The sequence below is a fragment of the Eublepharis macularius genome, chromosome 8, assembly GCF_028583425.1.
Source record: "Eublepharis macularius isolate TG4126 chromosome 8, MPM_Emac_v1.0, whole genome shotgun sequence".
Lineage (NCBI taxonomy): Eukaryota > Metazoa > Chordata > Lepidosauria > Squamata > Eublepharidae > Eublepharis > Eublepharis macularius.
Genome location: NC_072797.1, coordinates 76055128 through 76076169, shown reverse-complemented (window position 1 = coordinate 76076169; position 21042 = coordinate 76055128). Strand labels below are relative to the sequence as shown.

General features: G+C 46.4%; 1 protein-coding gene across 4 annotated transcripts in view; it reads right to left on the bottom strand.

Moving 5' to 3' along the window:
- Nucleotides 1–8328, bottom strand: part of LOC129334217 (zinc finger protein 474) — a 53202-nt gene extending 44874 nt beyond the window's left edge. For all 4 annotated transcript variants that reach the window (XM_054986141.1, XM_054986142.1, XM_054986144.1 and 1 more), the window contains exon 1: nt 8243–8328. The gene's annotated coding sequence lies outside the window, so the exon portion shown is untranslated. The remainder of the gene's footprint in view (nt 1–8242) is intronic.
- Between the last annotated feature and the right edge of the window lie 12714 nt (nt 8329–21042).

Genomic DNA, 21042 nt, shown 5'->3' with positions numbered 1-21042 from the left:
CAGGTAATGATGCATTCCATGTTGACAGATGCTGGGTTACCTATGTCGTTTTGGGCAGAAGCTGCAAGGGCAGCATGCTATATCATAAATAGGATCTGGACTCAAGCAATCGATGAGGTTCCTTACAGGGTGCTGTATGGTAGGGATCCAAGTCTAAACCATCTCAGAGTATTTGGAACTAAGGCTTGGGTCAATATACCTCTGGTAAAAAGAAGAAAAGGAGGGGCCAGATCAGATTGTGAGGGGTTAAGATGGCAAAAGGTACATGCAAATGATTTGCCTCAATCAGTATTGGTGCCACTGTCTGCAGATGCAGAAAGAAGTGTGGAGGTTAAACAGGAAGTGCAAGCTCCGGCACAAGCTACCTCTGATAGTAGGCAAAGTCCAATACCAGCACCTAGGCAAACTCCAGTACCAGCACCCAGGGTATCTTCAAGAATTAATAAGGGTGTACCGCCTCAGAGGTATTCTCCTTCTGCAAATATGGTCAGAATACCAGAAAGTTATGAAGAGGTATTATCTCTAAATGCAGGAGAGAAAAAGAGCTGGTTGGAAGCTATGGAGGCGGAATATGAGTCTCTGATAAGTAACAAGGTATTTACTATTACAGAGCTGCCAGAAGGCAAAAAGGCTCTTGGTTGCAGATGGATATTTACTGTAAAAAATAAGCCTGATGGAAACAAACAATATAAGGCAAGGTTGGTGGCGAGAGGTTATGCTCAAGTTGAAGGGCAAGATTACAATGAGTGTTTTGCACCTACTGTGAGAACAGAAACCATTAAAGCAGCACTGACAGTGGCAGCTAGAAAAGGTATGAGAATTGATCACTTTGATTTCCAAACTGCATATCTACATGCAGACATAAGTGAGGAATTATATATGATTCAAATACCTGGGTTTCTGTGTGGCAAGCCACAACAAGTATTGAAACTAAAGAAAGCCTTATATGGGTTAAAACAAAGTGCTCATGCATGGAGTGTATGTGTAACAAATGCATTGAAGCAGCATGGATTCAAGCAAAGCATAGCTGATCCATGTCTGTATGAGGTTAATCTACAAGGGAAAGTGTGCAAACTGCTAATTTATGTAGATGACATCTTGTTTCTTTTACTATTCAAAGTCTGAATTGGATTGGTTCATGAATACTATCCAAGGTCTGTTTAGGATGAAACATTTAGGACCTATTCAACACTATCTGGGTGTACAAGTGTCCAGAAATGAGAATGGATGGTATGAATTGTGTCAGAGAGACAAAATAGAACAGATGTTAATAAAGTACAATATGTCTGATGCAAACTGTGTAGAAACCCCAATGACAACCAGTTTCTGCAAGGAACCAGATAATGAAGTGTTTATGCATAAAGCATTGTATCAATCACTGGTAGGATCATTGTTGTATGTGGCAGAATGGACTCGTCCTGATATGTTGCAGTAAACTGGCTTTGTCAGAAAAATGCCAATCCATACAAAAGGGATTGGGAAGCTGCCAAGAGAGTACTGAGGTATTTAAAAGGTACCATGGATTACAAACTAGTTCTGAGGGCAAACACAAATGAGGCACTGTTTGCATACAGTGATGCAAGCTGGGGTGATCATGCTGATTCTAAGTCAACCTCAGGGTTTGCAATATATGTGTTTGGAGCATTGATACACTGGAAAACCATTAAACAAACACGTGTCCACAAGCTCGTGCGAGGCCAAATACTCCGCTTTAAGTGACTGTTATACAGCTTGAATGGTTTCATCAGTTATTAAAGGATATGTCTGTAAAATGTACACAACCTGTAACAATCATGTGTGACAATACGGCAGCACAGCAATTAGCAGGAGACCAAGGTGTACGTACTCGTAGCAAGCATATCAATATAAGGTATCAGAACGTACGGGAAGCAGTGCAAAAAGGGAATGTAAACATTGAGCACTGTAACTCAGAACAAAATGTAGCTGATGTTTTCACAAAGTGTTTACCTACTGAAAGATATGTGAAACTCAGGGGAGAACTATGTCTGACATGCTGAAGTCTTGGGAGGTGTGTCAGAGTGTGAAAATAACTCTGGCAAGATTCAGACATTGTCAGATCATTCTAATCTAAATGACAGCTAAGTCATATGATCATCCAAGGTTGCAAGGTTGCATCAGCCAGATGTGCTGAGTGCAAAGGTAAATGCTGATTGGATGTAAGTTATATAAATGTACTATGTGTACTGTGTATTGTGTGCCTGCATAGGTATCAGAGTCTGGCGAAGCACTTTGCCACTCTGAGTTGTAAAGGCTATTGGACTGTGTATATATATCTCTGTAAATAAATCTGTATATAGTTCACCTTACTTGGTGTGGTCTCTGCTGCATCTAACCTGCTAGCCAGTAAGCCGCTAGAAAGCTTTGTGTCAGACAGCTGTCCCCATCCAGCTGTTGGTCTTACTCCTCCTGCTCCTCTTCACCTTCTTTCCTCCACCTCCTCTCTACTGCTCTCTCACTATCTCTCTCTCCCTCCTCCACTCCACCACACTCCTACACAACAGCCCACCACGCACTGTGGGTAGACTTTCCTTATATCCTTTCCCTCATTCCTGGCCCCAGCTGCCAGCCACAGCCCTCTTTTGCCCTCTAGCATTGACCTTGACTGCCTCAAGCAGCTGCACCTGGGGTAGCTAGTTTGGCTGCTCTGGGCAACTACAGCTGTGCTCTCTTGGCTGGCTGCCAAGCCTTCTCTGATCCGAGTTTCAGGCCCCTAGGCAGCTACAGCCGTGCTCTCTTGGCTGGCTGCCAAGCCTCCTATGCTCCGAGCTTCAGGCCCCTGGGCAGCTTCAGCTGTGCTCTCTTGGCTGGCTGCTAAGCCTCCTCTGTTTGGATCTTCCAGCAGCCTCAGCGGCCCCTATTATTCCCTTCATCCCTGTTTGCAGGTTGGGGCGTGGCTTTGTGCTGCTTTTGCTGCCTTGACGGTAAGGTTGCTGTCTGGCTGGCTGATGGCTGGCTGTCCCTATCTCTTGTGCCTTCTCCCTCTGCCCTGGTCCCCTCCTGGCTGTCCTTACTTCCCCTGTCAGGGTTCTTAGCTTCCCACTGGAGGGTGGGGCTAGCTAGCTTCCACCTGCTCCTTCTGATCCTCTGCTCCACCCTCCTGTGGCTGGGGTGCCTCTTTCCCCCCTTCTATTGTTGGTCTGTGCTGGCCCAGGGTGTCCGTTGGGGTGGCTGGGTAGTTATCCCCCAACTGTCTCCCACCCCCTCTTCCTGGTAAGTCTGGGGGCTGAGCCTCAGACTCCAGACAGCTGTACAGCCCAGCTGTGAAGTCAGATGCTCTTGTGGGGAACCCCTGGACAAGTCAGTCCCCCCTGCAGCTGTACGGCCAGGGGGAGCTTCAAGGGGGTGAACCACTTCTCCAAGCCAGCTGGGTCACAGCCATACCATGAATGGCTCTCCCCTGGGGCTGTTGGTGGATCACCCAAACAGGTTGGGGTGGGGTTCAGGAGTGACCCCAGGGCCTGACCTGTACCAATAGTTAGACCCTTGCTGTGTTGACAAATATGTTGTGGTAATTTAATAAAGCGGACTTTTAATTCCCAACACTTGTGACTGCCTCTTCATCCTAACTGGGGGGGGGGGGAATGATCTTCTTGGTAGTTTTATGAATACAGTTAATAAATGATACAGTGGGGCCAACATAGGGTTGCCAGCCTCCAGGTAATGGCTGGAGATCTCCTGGAATTCCAACTGGTCTCCAGGCCACAGAGATCAGTTCACCTGGAGAAAATGGCTACTTTGGGGGGTGGACTCTATGGAATTATGCCATGCCAAGGTCCTTTCCCTCTCCAAACCCCACTTTCTCCAGGTTTCTCCCCTTAGATCTCCAGGAATTTCCCAACTTGGAGCTGGCAACCCTAGGCCAACAGAAGGCAATGGATGATAAAACAGGACCCTATTGCTCAGTTTATTTGGATGTTACAAAAACAGCAGGATGCAAAAGAACAAATTAGTTGTATTCTTGTAATTGCTTCTGCTACTGCATCTCACAGAACAGGTCCTCCTAAAAACCACAAATTGCAGATAATCTCAGGATTATGGTGATGACCTTTTGATAATCTCCACTGGTGAGATCTGTAAGGCCCTATTTGGATATGAAAACTGAAAATAGTCCAACATCCTTTAATAATGCCCAAATGGGCTTTGTAAGGCTATACAAAGGTTATGTACACAATGCAAAAAGAAAGCTCATTGCACTATGAATGAGCTGAAAGGCCTGTTCTAATATCTTTATAGCTAATATCTTTCTCTAATGCACCAACAAATCACATGCTGGACTATAAATGTCAGACTTGACCCCCCCCCCTTAACTTGTTCATCTGCCTGGTTGCTGCTACTGGTCTCTAGCTAGCAAACAAAGTGCACCACTGCAAGGTGCCTGAGATGTACTCGAGCCCTCGGCAGCAGGCTTGTTTCCCAGCCAGAGAAAGAAACAGTAAGAATAACTTGTGAAGTGGCAGAAGTATGAATAGCAGTGCAGAAATAAGAATGCATAGCAAAGCTCCAGGTTCATGTCTCTAGGAGGATCAATTTGCAAAGAACAGAAGGAAGTTACCTTCAATGGGCTAGAAGGTTATTGGATAAGAGAGGAAGCAAGATTGGATAAGGATATAGCAACCAGTGTACTACTTACGCTCTCACTAGGGATGTGAACACAGATATTTCCAGTCCCCCAAATATATTTTATCTCTATTTTTCATGTATATTCCAGTCAGCTGAAACCATACTTGGGATTCCAGAATACCATATATCAATTCCTGAAAAATCCAGAAAATATTTGAGAAGATCCAGGGCTGCCATTTTAAGGCTCCCAGGTGTTTTTCTCCTATTTCTCAGGGTTGCCTGGCAATGAGGGGGTCGGGTATGGTGGAGAGAGGCAGCTGTTCCAGGCAATAGAATCAAACATTAGGGGAAGCTCTTTAACTGTTTGCCCAATCATGATAATTCTCACATCCTTCCATGAGAGCCAACTACATGTTTGGGTTTTTAACTGGATCACCAGGTTCCTGTTGGATTCAGCAGAGGTTTATACTACTTTTTAAAAAAAATCAGCCCATTCTCTTGGTTATTAAGATACAACGCACACAGAGATTTGGCTTTTGTGGCACCTGGTATTGCTGACTTTTATACTCACAGCTGGTATGACTCTTTCCACAACGGCCAGCTTAAACTGCCCCTTTTGTCCTGGGGTGTAGCTGTCCAAGATGTTTCCCCAGTCATTTAATGGGGGACATGTAATTTTAATTTTGGGGGAAATAACAGGAAAATGTCCATTCTAATGTTTACTTGGTTTTGAGTCATGCAGCAGCATTATCACAAAATCTCCTATCCCCTGTTCGGTATGCAATGCAATACCCACATCAATGGATACTGTTCTTGCCCATGTTCCCTAACCCCTTTATTACTGAAACCATCACTTGAATTCATATTCTTCTGGTCCAAAGGGAACAAATGTTACTTGGCATTGGCAACCAACAGATGGTACAGTTATCTCTGGGTTAAAAATTGAACTGGGATTTGATGTTGGGTATGTAATGAAAATGCCCCAGAAGTAGGATACAGAGTATGTCAACAGGGGGTTAGAAGGGACAAAATTTGGATGATTATAAATGGTTCTTTTGTAGAATAGGTAGACTCAGGAGATTATGTTTATTCATTTTACAGTCTTACAGATGAGTTCCATGAGTGTGAACCAAAATGCTTGGTTGATGTGCCAGCATTTCCTTGTCAAATCATGGATGTATCCCTCTTAAAGATAACAAGAGGTGCTAGATGGGTGCTAAATTTCATCCCTTTAGTTTACATGACCTGCCAGCTTTTTAGAAATTACTGACTTAAGCTTCTTTGTCTTCTGTAAACTAGCCTGCTTTCGTAAACAATTTTCTGACGACTTTGTTTGCAAGAAAGTATAAGAAAGGGGGATCACTTTGTAAGATACGCATTTTGTCAGATCTTGTCTGAAGTGCATCAGTTTATTTGAGTTTCTAATATATTTTCCTTGCTTTTGCCAATATTTGCTGCCTTGGTTTAATTGAGATCTAGTATCTTGGATAGGGGATCACCCTCTGTTGGGAAATTGGAGGATCCCCTTACACTGCCCTTTAGGAGCCATATAATCCTGCACCACTTAATACATATAGAACATCTGTTGGTAAGGCATCTCCATAATAGTATCAGAACCACTGTGTATCAAGGCAGGCTTGAAGTGCTGGTTGTAGTTTGTGTATAGACTATAATAGGTATGAGCCACTTCAAATAATCTCTGAGACCAACTCATTTAGACCCTGCCTGCGGCTCATGAAAGCTCATACTCTACCACAAATTTTGTTACTCTTATAGGTGCTACTGGACTCTTGCTCTTTTCTACTGCTACAGACAGACTAACATGGCTACCCATCTTTATTTAGCCCTGTTATTGTTCTCCATCAACATAATCTATTTTCCACCTATTTTGATGTCAGTTTGCAAGCCATCTGACATATGTGGCAAAGTCCTTTCTTTGTGGAGACTTGTCACATTCTGCAGTTATTTATTGCATGTTTGAGTGTTGCTAGGCACACAAAGTCAACAACGGGAAATGACTCAACACGAAGAACAAGCAAACATGCAACCTGCCCTCTGGTAGTATCATGGGGCATGGAGCCTTATGTGCGCCTGCCCAATAAAGGTGTCCCCTTCCGGGAGCCCTCTAGCCCCACAAACACACCCCTTTCCCTTCTGTCCTCTTCAGCCTTGGAGCGTGCAAGGGCCTTATATTGGCTGCCACCACTCTGGTTTGGGAGTGAGAACCCCGGCAAAGTAGAACAAACTGTTTTAGTTAATAAGATGGGTAATAATAATTAAACAATTGGGGTGGGCAGAGGAGAAAACTTGTGAGCAGCAGATTTAACAGAGGATGTTTTTCAACAAGCAGGGCAAAATAAACACCTAAAGGAGCTACCTAGTAGTCTGAAATGGTATAGATAGAGAATCTGGGCTTCAAGAACAAGGAAAATTCCCTATCTGCTACACTTTTTGGCTGCAGCCCTGGCCCTATTGGATCCAATCTGAGTCATCCCTCTAAGTCCTTAAAATTTCACAGCTGGCTGTTTCCACATATTTATTCCATACATTTATTTCACCTCATTTTCATCTGGGTAGGGATTGTTTTCATTTAATTGCTTACTATTTCTTGTTCCCTATCTTCAGACCTTATTAAAGTCTGTGATCTTAGGGAGAAAATATACAGGGCAATAATATTAACATTTCCTTCCACTGAAAGTTTCATGAAGATGCAAAGCAAGATTGTGCACATACTCAGAATCTGTACTGTCAAAAGAAATTTCATCAGGTTACAACCCCCAACCATACCACTTCTGATTAAAAATATAAAAAATCTGGGTAGTGCCTACTGTAAAAAAGAATGATCAGACTGCACATTGTAAATAATCATTTGAGCAGCTTCCTCAGTAATTATTTCAGATGTTGAATCCAACATAAAGTGAAATGAATAATATGTGAAATTTAGCTTGTGCTGTCTGAGTACACTGGTATTTCTAACAATATTAAACTTCTACTCATCAGTATATTACAGCTGTAGCCAAAAGAACCAGAGTTTACTTTCTAGGAAGTGTCATTTTTAATTCTTCTGCCAATTATGGGCAATGAGAGTATCATACTTGTTTCTGTGTTCATATATTTCCAGGCCATTATATTGTGGTTTTATTGTAATTTTCCTATCATTTAAGAGGCCACTTTTACATGCTACTTCATGTTCAAGCAACAGTTCTATATTTTGTATCACATAATAGGAACAAAATTAATTTTTAAAAATCAAGAGGTCCGTTTTTGACCTAACACTAGAAGCTGGTAACCTTGGCTACTGAGCATGTTATATAATGTTGCACAAACACTGTAGAATCAGGACAATAAGATACAAGCAGTCAGTGTTTTCCTCATCTCTCTCTCTCTCTGATGTGGTAATGCAACTTAGATATTATTTCTCACAAACAGTTCTATTCCATTACTTCACAAATTAGATCCAGCAAATTGTATGAGAGACGTTTCAGTGTGGGATAAACAGACAAGTTATATACTACAAATGTACTATTTTTTTCTATTATTAACATGATTAATTTGGATCAGTATTTCAGTCCTATCAAACTAGAGTTTTTAAAATTATTATTAAATTTGCCACTTAATAACAGTAACACTTCATTCTTCACTTTCTATTGTTGGGTCTTACCTTGAAATCTCGGTACTTAAACCTCTGCATAATGATTCCTCTGTGTATACTGAGGAATTAGCAGAAGCAAAGTATTAGGTGTTACTATCGCTTTTCTTAGTTAATCTTGTCGGTTGGCATCTTGTGTTGCTATGGAGATGGCTGCTCCTTTCTTTTAGCTCTGCCATGTTGCTTAGCAACATATCAACAAAAGTGAATTCACAGAACTCCCATGAAGTTGATTGGCCAAGAACATTGTTTAGAAACAGGGTGAGAGGAAGTGTCATGTGTAGGACTAACTATTAGATATTATTATGGAAATTTTACAAAACCAATCATTGAGGTATAACCAGAATCACTCCAGCCTCTTGTTCCTACTGCTTGCAGTCATTAAATTGGACTATGTTGAATACAGAGGGAAAGTAGGAATTGTAAACAGAATTTATACAACATACATAATGATTTAGTAAAAAGGGTCAGAACTACCTGTATTTCTACTTGCCCACATTTGTTAAAGGCTTGTAGCTTCTATTGCAGCTCTGGTTAAGCGGTTGGATTGCAAATCAGAACTTTGTTGATTTGACTCGCGCTACTGCCATGAGCTCAGTAGGTGACCTTCTCTCAGCCCCAGCTATACCATGGGGATAATAATAACACTGACTTGTTTAGCTCTCTGAGTGGGGAGCTAATCTGTCTAGAAGAGTGGTAAATGAGTGCCATTGCCGTTATTGTTGTGTAAATTTCAGCTTACCATATTGCTACTGTAACCCTGTGGAATACAACGAGAAAAGTGAGAATATTCAATGGAAAGGCAGTTCCTACTGGAACTTACTTCCATGTAGTATACATTGTATTCTTGCTCTGTGTATAAATGTATATTTAACTTCTTTCTCTTATTAACTAAATTCGTGAAATCCACTGTCACAAAATGTGGCAATGACCATGATTTTACATTTAAAAAAAAATGAAATTAGATAAATCACAAATCTGTGCGTGGCTGGTGTTCACAACAGCAAATTAAAAACTGTGCTGACAGAAGTGGTATACCTCTGAATAACAGATGCTGAAAACAAAAAACAGGAGAAGGCCTGTATCTTCATGACTAGCTTTGTAAGATTCCAGTACATGAAAAAGAACAGTGGTGTATATGAACTTTGATCTAACCTAGAGATACATTCCTCATGTTCTTATACTGTATTAATATATGGGTGTCTGTTAATAAGGATAAGCTGATCAACATGCTCGTATATTCCTAGTTCCGATCAGGACCTTACCATGCAGAGAGAGGGGGATTAAGCTTCCCTTCGTGGTGTTTGGAAGGGTGTGGAGCTGTACCGCAGAATTTATTCATTGCCTCCTTTTACATTCTGACTTTCTTCCATTGTAGCATTTCAGGAAGCATACAGGTGTAGGCCCTTCTTGTCCCTGCTCAGTGCCCCAGAGAAGGTGATAGAAGGCACAGGGACCCACACTGCTCTGCTGTGTTCTGCTGCTTCAGGTTTCCATCATGAAAGGTATCTGGGGCATCCAGGTGGTAGCTGGAGATTGTTAGGTTTAGTTAAGGATGACTGGACCAGTCAGACAGCCCTTCCTTTCTTTATTGACAGAGTGAGCTTCAGTGTAGCAGCGTGGTCTAAACTAATATTTGTCACACTATCTTATAAATTGCAAACAGAGAGCCTCTCCTTCGAGTTAAAGAACCACTAGTGGCCTATTTAATTAGAGAAGTACATTAACTTAAGTATAGTGACGAGAAAAAGTGACTAGCTAACTAGGATGGCTTCAGATTGATAACAGGCAATCTGCTTCATTTGTCCCAGGAGGAGATACCACGCTGCTTCTCTTGGTGCATGCAGGGGAAAGGGAGAAGAAGATAGAGGAAGGAAGGAAGGAAGTTCCCTTGGACTACGTACTACCAATCAAAGAAAATGCATGATAGTAGAGTAGCCAGGAAGGAGACTGATACTAGCCTATCTATCTGTCTAACTCTATGGTTCTTGCCTTCCTTTTGTTTTGGTTGTAGTCTTGAAGGTCTGAGCCAGAGACATTGCCAGTTCTCCTGGAATTACAACTGATCTCCAGGCAACAGAGACCAGTTCCCCTGAAGAAAATGGCTGCTCTGAAGGGTGAACTCTATGGCATCATACTCCACTAAGGCCCCTCCCCTCTTCAAACCCCACCTTCTCCAGGCTCCACCCCCAAAATCTCCTGGAATTTCTCAATCTGTACCTGTCAACTCGAGGCTGAGCTGTCTCCAGTGGGAGCCACATGCAGCCAGTGCAGGATGAGCCATCCTCTCTTGGCAGGCCAGCTGAAGAGAGTAGTGGCTAGTCTTGCTGCTACTGCCTCCCTAAAGTAGACAGAGCAGGCATGCACAACAGGCTGTTAAGGCTGACACACTAGCTGTCCATCCTTCCTCTTGTTCAAGAACATCTACACTCCAACTGTTGCACATGTGTTGTGAATTTCCCGATGTGGCTACCATTTTCCTTCTGGGGATATGATTTTTCCATCAGGAAGATGATCCCATTGTTGGGAGAACTCCTTCCCCAGTGGACAGTTGGGAGCCCTATAAGGAGCAACTCCTCTTGAGGTGACAGAGAGGTGCTACTGCTTGGCATGGCTGGCAAAAGGGAGGAAGGAAGACTGGGAGAAATGAGAGGATGGAGGGCTGTGGGTACTTCTTTTAAGGAGACATGCTGCTGCTGTTTCTTCTCTTCCAACTGCTACCTCCTCTTCTGTGATGGGCAAGGCTAAGAATAACCTTCCCCCCCCCCTTCAGCCAATTCCCTTTTCACTAGCATTGCCAGGTCCAGGTTGGTAAATTCCTGGAGATTTGGGGGGTGGAGTCTGGAGAGGGTGGGGTTTGGGAAGCGAAGGGACCTCAGTGGGGTATGATGCCATAGAGTTCATCCCTCAGAGCAGCCATTTTCTCCAGGGGAACTGGTCTCTGTTGCCTGTTGTAATTCTGGGAGATGTCCAGCTACCACTTGGAGGCTGGCAACCCTACTTTTCTCCCTGTTGGTGAAGTGGAAAAGCCAGAAATAACCAAGCAGGGCCTACTGGCCCTGGGGGAGGAGGGGGGAATTGGTAAAGGAGTGTTCAACTGTCATTCTCTCTAGAAAGGCGCTAGACATTTTGATAGGCAGGTTAGAAGTAACCCATCTCATTGACTTCAGGAAGAATCAGACTGGGTCTAATGTGGTGGTATGTTTGTAAATTCTCAAACTTAGCGTTCCTGAGTAAAGGGAAGCTAAGAGGCAGATTGAGGTCTGTGTGGTAAAAGCTCCTGAAATCTAAAAATAGAGTGGAAAACCTGTGAGAATGTTGTATGCTTTGCCCTTGATATGGTAAACTGGTAGTTTCTACCTGGTTCTTTCTCAATCTCTGTAATAACTTGTCCTATAATGACAGTTTCTTCAAGTTAAATCTCCCCTACAGCTACAATTGTCTACAGTTTATTCATGAATGTCAAAACATTTCTTTTCCCCCACAGGAAAATAAAATTCTGTTTTTGTTTACCCATGGACTCTTTAGGGTTGCCAGGTCCAGGATAGGAAATTCTTAGAGATTTGGGGGAATAAAGCCTGGAGAGGGTGGGGTTTGGGGAAGCCTCAGTGGGGCATAATGCCATAGATTTCCCCCTTCAGAGCAGCCATTTTCTCCAGGGGAACTGGTCTCTGTTGCCTGGAGATCAGCTGTATTTCTGGGAGATCTCCAGCTACCACCTGAAGACTGGCAACCCTAGGACTCTTCCATAGTATATGTGATCAAACAAGGTTACAACAGATTAAACAGGGGTGAGGGCAAGAGGATATCCACAGAATAAAAGAAGCAAATGTAAACAGCATTTGTTATTTACCTGACAGGAGGCTAACATCCAGTGAAATAAAACACACTAGAAAGGCAGTTCTTAAACTCTCTGGCTTCTGTGCTATTTAACTTTTCCTGGTGATAGGGCAGAGCAGTTGTCATGGCCCAGTCTGAGAGTGAGGTCTCCTCTGGAGGAGAGGAGCCCTGTGTAGCCAGCCCTAGCCCTGATTCAGCAGAAGCCAGCAATCAGGAGCAACAGCTGCTGGCTGATCAGAGCTTGCAGCCAGCAGCTGAGACACCAGCACCCTCTAGCTCCAACACCACAGGGGAAGCTCAGCCAGGGACTTCTACAGGTGCAGCGCAGCCAAGAGCCTCCACCCCCCCAGGTTCACCCATGCCCAAGGAACGCCGCAGGCAGCGCCAGAGACTGGAACTGCAGGAGAGACGGCGCAGTGCTCGCCTCTTGAGCCAACGCCAGCTGCTGGAGAGTGACGATGAGTAGCATCAGGATGGAGCCCCAGCAGCTGGCTGAAAACCACGCCTGGCTATAAGAGCCAGTCTGGAGGACCTGCCGGGCATGGAAGCAACGTGTCTACTGCCTGCAACCACTCTGTGTGCCTTGCCCATGCCTGCTTTTGGACCTGACACTACCGGTAAATGACCTTGGATTGTACCTGACCTTGCTCTTGGACTTTGGACTCACTCCTGGCATTATCTCGTGCTCTGCCTACCGGTTTGACCTGGCTTTTGCTCTTGGAACTCCCCTCAGACTCTGGCATTAAGGTTTGGACTTGAACCACCCTGCTTGGGCTGGCCCAGCCCGTGACAGATTGCTTCCACCTCACTTCCCGGCATGGACGCAGCAATGCCCACCTCGGGAAGCCTGGCAATGCTGCAGGACCAGGTGCTGCAATTAACCCAAGCACTGGTGACTTTGCAGCAGCAGATTGCTACTCTTCTTGTTGCCCCTGCTGCACCTCTGCCTGCAAAATGCCCAGTGAAGCCTCCTGACAGTTTTGAGGGCAATGTGGAAGATTTCCCAGCATTTCTTGCCCAGTGCCAGCTATACATTGAGCTCCGGGCCACGGATAAAATCAAAGTTTGCTTCATCCTCAGCCTGTTAAAGGGGCAGGCAGCAAAATGGGCCACACCCTTGTTATTGGCCAAATCCCCTCTGCTGGGGGACTTTCCAAACTTCATGGCTCACATTACCGCTGCCTTTGCAAACCCTCTGAAAGCCATCAAAGCAAACCAGAAAATCCGCGCCCTCACCCAGGGGAACGGGACTGTGGCTCAATATACCACAGAATTCCAGCTACTGGCTCAGGACCTGGAGTGGAACGAGGCAGCCCTAGTGGACCAGTACCTGGAAGGGCTGTCTGATGAAGTTCTCGATGAAGTGGCCCGATCGGAACGGCCAGTGGAACTGCAGGCGCTCATTCTCCTATGCCTACGAATCGAGGGGCGACTGGAAAGCAGGAAAACAGCCCATGCATTGAGCCATCGGCCTCCGCCCAGAGCCTCACCTGAAGACAGAGATCAGCCTACGCAGTTAGGTGGGCCTCATACCCACTTGCCTCCAGAGGAAAAGGAGCGACGCCAAGCCCACCACCTCTGTTGGTACTGCGGTGAGGCGGGCCACTATGCCAACAGGTGCCCTGCAAAGAAGAAAATCTCAGCTACAGGGTGGGAGCAGCCTCCTGTAAAACAACTGGTTGGGGTGGCCAATGCCTCCGACGACCATCCTGAACCTTCCCTGGTACCAGTGAAGCTTTGCTTACCTGACGACTGGTGGCTGTTTGTGTACGCCATGATAGATTCAGGAGCCTCCTGCTGTTTCATGGATGCTCACTTTGCAGCCCAGCACAAAATTCCTCTTCGGTCCAAGGAGGCACCCACCATAGTTGAAGCCATTGATGGGCGCCTGCTATGCTCTGGCCCAGTGGCCAAAGAGACCCAGCCAAGGCGGCCTTTGATGTTTGACGGCACCACCTCGAGGGGGCTCGACATTCGGTCCAGGTACTCACTGACCACCAAAATCTGGAACACCTCCAGACAGCTCGTCGCCTGAACCAGAGACAGATCCGGTGGTCCTTATTCTTTTCCCGGTTCAACTTTAAAATCACCTATGTGCCCAGCTCCCAGAATAAATGAGCCAATGCCCTCTTGAGAAAGCCAGAGTATGCTTCACCAGCTGGAGAGGAACATCCCCTGACCACCATAGTACCTCCAGAAGCTCTTGCAGCCATCCAAACTACCCCAGGACTCTGCCAGAATTCGCGTGCAACAATTGCAGGACTCGTTTGCCCAGAAGCAGCTCCAGGACCTCCACACATCCTCACACCCAAATGCAGCCGGATTTGGGGAAGAACATGGCCTGCTCACCCACCGGGGCCAGGTTTATATTCCCCCAGGCCCGTTGCACACCTAGGTACTACAACTGGCACACGATGCCAGGCCTGCTGGACATTTTGGCTGTCACAAAACCACCCACCTACTGACCCGGGAGTTTTGGTGGCCCCGGGTTCAATCTGACGTGGCCCGGTATGTGAGCACCTGTGATACCTGCAGACGGGCCAAGGACCACCCTGAGAAACCCTCTGGACTCTTATTACCCTTGCCTACACCCCCAGGGCCCTGGAAGTTTATCTCCATGGATTTTATCACTGCCCTGCCCTGCCCCAAAGGTCACACATGTATCCTGGTGGTGGTGGACCTGTTCACTAAGATGGCTCATTTTGTTCCCTGTCCCGGACTTCCCACAGCCCCGGCTACTGCACAGCTCTACTTACAACACATCTTCAGGCTCCATGGGATACCAGACCATCTGATCACAGACCGGGGAGTCCAATTCACCTCCCAGTTCTGGCGAGCCCTGCATACCCTCCTCGGCATCCAGGTCCACTTGTCCTCTGCACACCACCCCCAATCTGATGGGCAAACCGAACACACTAATGCAACCCTGGAACAGTACCTGAGGTGCTATACAAACTACCAGCAAGATAATTGGGTGGCCCTACTCCCCCTGGCCGAATTCGCCTACAACAATGCGGTGCACACGTTCACCCAACAAACACCCTTCATGGCAAACTATGGATGTCACCCTCGGTTCTTCCCCAGCACTACCTCCTCCACTGGTGTCCCTGCTGCCGATGACTACCTGCAAGAACTCCAGTCTCTACACCAACTCTTGAATGAGCAGTTGCAACAGGCCAAAGAGGCATAAAAGAAGGCTGCAGACCGGAAACGCCAACCCGCTAAACCCTTGAAGGTGGGAGATCAGGTCTGGCTCTCAACCCACCACATACGGACCCAGAGACCATCCCGAAAACTGGATGCCCGATTTATCGGCCCATTCACCATCACGGACCAGGTCAACCCTGTGGCTTTTCGACTGCACTTGCCTCCTACGCTCCCGATCCACCTGGTCTTCCATCGATCTCTCTTCATTCCCGCCTCATCCCCGGACCCACAGAGACCCAAGCAGCTTCCTCCCCCACCAGTGCTCGTTGATGGGCAAGAGGAATATGAAGTCGCCCGGATCCTGGACTCCCGCCGACGCCGGGGACGGCTGCAATATCTGGTCGACTGGAAGGGTTATGGCCCAGAAGACCGATCCTGGGAGCCTACCAGTAACCTCCATGCTCCAGACATCATCCGCCAGTTCCACAGGGCCTGCCCCCAGAAACCCGGTCCGTGGAATGGAGGGGGGCCTGAGGGGGGGGATGGTGTCATGGCCCAGTCTGAGAGTAAGGTCTCCTCTGGAGGAGAGGAGCCTCGTGTAGCCAGCCAGGACTCCTCAGGAGAAGAGGAGCCCTGTGTAGCCAGCCCTAGCCCTGATTCAGCAGAAGCCAGCAATCAGGAGCAACAGCTGCTGGCTGATCAGAGCTTGCAGCCAGCAGCTGAGACACCAGCACCCTCTAGCTCCAACACCACAGGGGAAGCTCAGCCAGGGACTTCTACAGGTGCAGCGCAGCCAAGAGCCTCCACCCCCCCAGGTTCACCCACGCCCAAGGAACGCCGCAGGCAGCGCCAGAGACTGGAACTGCAGGAGAGACGGCACAGTGCTCGCCTCTTGAGCCAACACCAGCTGCTGGAGAGTGATGATGAGTAGCATCAGGATGGAGCCCCAGCAGCTGGCTGAAAACCATGCCTGGCTATAAGAACCAGTCTGGAGGAACTGCCGGGCGTGGAAGCAACGTGTCTACTGCCTGCAACCACTCCGTGTGCCTTGCCCATGCCTGCTTTTGGACCTGACACTACCGGTAAATGACCTTGGATTGTACCTGACCTTGCTCTTGGACTTTGGACTCACTCCTGGCGTTATCTCGTGCTCTGCCTACCGGTTTGACCTGGCTTTTGCTCTTGGAACTCCCCTCAGACTCTGGCATTAGGGTTTGGACTTGAACCACCCTGCTTGGGCTGGCCCAGCCCGTGACAGCGGCATAAGGATCAGTCCTGCAATATTAACCAACTAACATACTAACAAAGGAGCAGAGGCCTCCAAACTTTTAAGCCCATGGGCACATTTGGAATTCTGACACAGTGTAGTGGGTGCAACCACAAAATGGCTGCCACAGCAGACAGAGCCAGCCACAAAATGGCTGCTGCAGAGCCACATGTACACGTGCACTAGGGTTGCCAGGTCCCTCTACCTTTCTGGTGGGTGTGGGGGGGGGACCCAGCACGTACCTCATGTCCCTAGCGTCTCACTCCCGGCACATGCATGATGACATCATTTCCAGGAGTAATGTCATTGTGCCAGCTGTGCAAGTGCTTCTGTGCTCTACACGGGGCCAATGCAGCCAGTTGGGGGCCAAATTTGGCCCCAAACAAAGTGCAGGAGCACTTCCCCAGCCAGTGTGATGACATCACTCCCAGAAGTGATGTTGTCATACCACCCCAGAAGCATGCACTCTATGCATGTTCCTGGGGTTCCTACCGGTGGCAGGCTACCTCCGGAGGGCTTGCTGCCTCCCGCCAATTACTGGCAGATCAGTGAGCAAGGAGACAAATCCCTGAGAGTTTGCCCCCCACTGGTGGGCACTTGGGAACCCTAGCACATGCAATAGAAGGACCATTGTTGTGGATAAGAGGGGCAATTTCTTTAAAAGTACACTGAGAAAAAGAAATGGAAAAGAGAATAAAACCAATATTGTGGTGGTAGTTGCCACAGAAATATTTTTTAAAAATCTGCATAGCTGATCAGTTCTCCAATTGTCAATAAGATGCCCTACTGGGAAAAAGCCCTATCATACCCCCCTTAATAAATATATTTAGTGGGCTCAAGGGTCCCTTTCACACTCTGTCTTTTAGTCATCTCAGTACCTGTTTCACGTCCCATGTTTGCAGGGGTTTCATACTAGCAAGGTAGTCACAGGACGCAGCACCATTCTTTGTCCAGGGCATCCCTGATTTATCTTCCTGTGGACATACTGTAAGTTTAATTTAAATCTGCTGGCGAGTTGCAGATGGCGTGATCAATGTCAGTGAGAACACTTTTGCTTCTTTTCTCCCCCTCCCCACTCCTTTTCCCTGGGGGCTGACTAGTCTGTGTGGAATTAACCACTCGCTCCCAACTAAGCTCTCTGAACTTCTTTTCCGCCATTTTTTTCATTAAAATGTGAGCCAAGCGTCAGCCTGATGCCGTGGCTACAAAGCAGGTGAGCGCCAGGCAAAGCCAGGGCTGGGTGCGTGTCTGCTCCACAGCCTCCCTGTGGAGTGGTTCGGCCCGGTTGCTCTCCTGCTCTGCAGCCCTCCCTGGGTGAGTAGAGCGGGGGTTAGCCTGGCGCCGCAGCTGAGAGCTGCGGCTCAGCTGGCCTGGGCGCTCTCCTGCTCCATAGCTCAAATATCCAGCAGAGCAACAATTCAGTCATTCAATCAGAGCAACAATTCAATCATTCACCCTTTTTAATAAAAATAAAATATGGAGAAGAAGTAACACTGCAGCATCACTGTTGGGGGGGGGGGGGAAGCGGCCGTAGAGAATTCCTAATGTTCAACCATGAATTTGGTTCTGTAACGACAGCTTTGCAATCATTTGAATATTCAAAAGCTTTGTTAATTTTTTTTAATGGACTGGGCTGGTGAGATTGACATTTTGGAAGAGGTGCTTGCTTAGAAGAGGGGAGAATCAGGAGAAATGCAAGCATCACTTGGAGGAGTGGGTGGGTTTACGTCAGGGTGGAGGCACTGGAAACACTTAGAGGACTAGGGTGAGGTTTGACATCAGAGAAGGTGCTTACAATACTTGGAAGAAAAGGAAATGGTGGAGTTGACAGCAACCCTGGGAACAGTGGGGTCGGGGTGGGGTGGGTGATTAACATAAGGATGGGCATGTCGGTCAGAAGATGTAGTAATGTTGAAACGTTACTACACATGCTTAAAGTTTAAAAACCCCTGGTGACGTGCACTGCGAAGCCCCGAAAGCCTGAAACTGAACTGAGGCTTCAAAGCAGGTCTGAAATGAAAGACCAGTCATGAAATTGAAAATGCCATGGACAGAGTGAAATGAATGGATGCAATGCTGAAGCCATTGTGATCAAGGCAAAACCTCATAAATTGCAGTTTAAACCGTAAGTGTGAAAAGAGCCAAGGAAAGGTATCAGTGTGTGCTGTTGGGATCCCTGAAATAGAAGATAGTAGCATTATATCATGTGCTTTTTTCCTGCCAAAAAAGAAATGGCTCAAGGTTGCAATCATATGCACACTTATGATTATAACAAGTACTTTAGCAGGGCTAGGAGGCGAAAGGGACAGCAGGATGGCAGGCAGGTGGCAGCTTCCCTTCAGAATCCAGGAGAAAGGCACTTGGGAAAGATGAGGCTCCTCTCATCATTTGGCACCCTAGGAAATAACTTAAGTTTGCCTAAATTTGGGCCAGTCCTGCATGGGAGAAGGCATAAACCCTTCCCATATGCTATGGTTCCATTCTGAACTGAGTGCCTCTTTACCTGGGAATCCAAGTTGTAAGCGTGTTTGCTTAACAGTCCCTGAGGTTAACCTGGGGATGGATCTGGGAATAATGTACTAGGAAGATAGACTGGGAAGTATCAAGGAATTGTTCCTTATATGGACTGACTTGAACTCCTATACTTACTAAGATTTCTTGTTTTCCTCAAAACATTTTTTTCTTATTTGGGATTATACTACTGTTATGCACAATACTGTTATTATTTATAGCAAAATCCCCATGCCCAATGGAGCTGAAATCTGATAATGGTGCAGAAAACTTCTATTAACCTTTATGCCTTCTTCACGGCTAAGCAATACTATATGCCTGAAGAAGATCGTAGCAATCTTGAATGCAGAAGAAAAAGGGTGAAAGAACAATGGTAATGACAAAGAGAGTGGAAGAAAACACTCAGATGTTCATGGTTCATTCACTGAAGCAGCAGGACCTCAAGAATTTGCTAATTTATCCACCCATCTTGCTTACTTTCCTAGTAACATTATAATCTCCTGAACAATAACACATTACCGTACATCACATTTTGTGCAGCTGAGCATAAATCAAAACATAGACTCTGAATCAATTGTCTCATGCTGTTCTTCTCTTATTTGGGAACTGAGCTGGTAAGAACACATTATTTGGTAATGATGGTGGCCTTTTTGTTTGTCTGCTTTTAAAACCCTTTGGATTTGATTTTCTCTCTTTCCATTAAATTAGCTCCAATTTGCTAATAGCATTGGCAACAACATTTTGTTTTCTGCTGCTCAGCAACATGGGCCTATTATTGTAAATATTCTCCAGAAGGTCATCTGTTGCAATGAGGCAGGTAAACAAAGCAAGCAAAGAAGTAAGTTTTAACTAGAGATGGACACGAACAGCAATACAAACAAAAAAAGCCATGAACAGCCCAATCTGCTGTTTGCAAACAAGCTGTTCGTAAGTAGAGATGGGCACGAACAGCAATATGAACTTTAAAAAGCCACAAACAGCCCAATCAGCTGTTCACGAATAAGCTGTTCATGAGGCCCCATTCTAAATGAACAGGTGGTCGTTGCAAGCCTCATTCATTGCTGTTCATCAAGCCAGATAATCTGGCACCTGCAATCAATTCCCTTGGCAACCAGAGGCAGGGACTGCCTGGATGCTGTCTGAACTACTGCTGTTGCCCTGGAAACCCCAATCTAAGACCAGTTTAGCTTGATAGGCAGGCCTTCCTTTCAAGTGTGGAGCTCCAAATTTGTTACAAGGAAACAAAGAGCAGGTGGGAGGGGGGCTCCCAGCTCTGGTTTTGCAGACAGTGAGGGAGAGACAGTTGTTGTTGGCATTTTGAGAGAGAGACAGGGAGAGTGCATTGGAGCTTGAATTTTCTTTGTGTATGATGGGATAGGGCCCTACCTCTTCAAGTTCCAGGGCTGCTGCCAGGCTCTGGGCCAAGCTATTATTTATTACTGGTACCTTTCCTGCTGCCTACTCAGGTAAGGTTTCTGGGAGTGGTGCGGTAGGGATCTACCCCTTCAGGTTCCAGGGCTGCTGCCAGGCTCTGGGGCCAAGCTATTATTTATTATTGGTACATTTCCTGCTGTCTGCTCAGGTAGGGTTTTTGGGAGTGGTGTGTTAGGGATCTTGATGGCTAGAGGAGAGCCTGCTGGCCCCCATGAACAATGAACACGTTCCTGAACAGGTCATGTTCATCAATGTTCGTTGTTCGTTGTTCATGGATGGTAATGAACAACGAACACCATGTTAACTTTTTTTCTATTTGTGCCTATGTCTATTCGTGAGGCCCCATTCTAAATGAACAGGTGGTCATTGCAAGCCTCGTTTGTTGCTGTTCGTCAAGCTAGACCATCTGGCACCTGCAATCAATTCCCATGGCAACTCAGGCAGGGATTGACTGAACTCCTGCTGTTGCCCTGGAAACCCCAATCTAAGCCCAATTTAGCTTGATAGGCAGGTCTTCCTTTCAAGTGTGGCGCTCCAAATTTGTTACAAGGGAGCAAAGATCAGGGGGGATGGGGGCTCCCAGCTCTGGCTGTGCAGACAGTGGAGAGGGAGT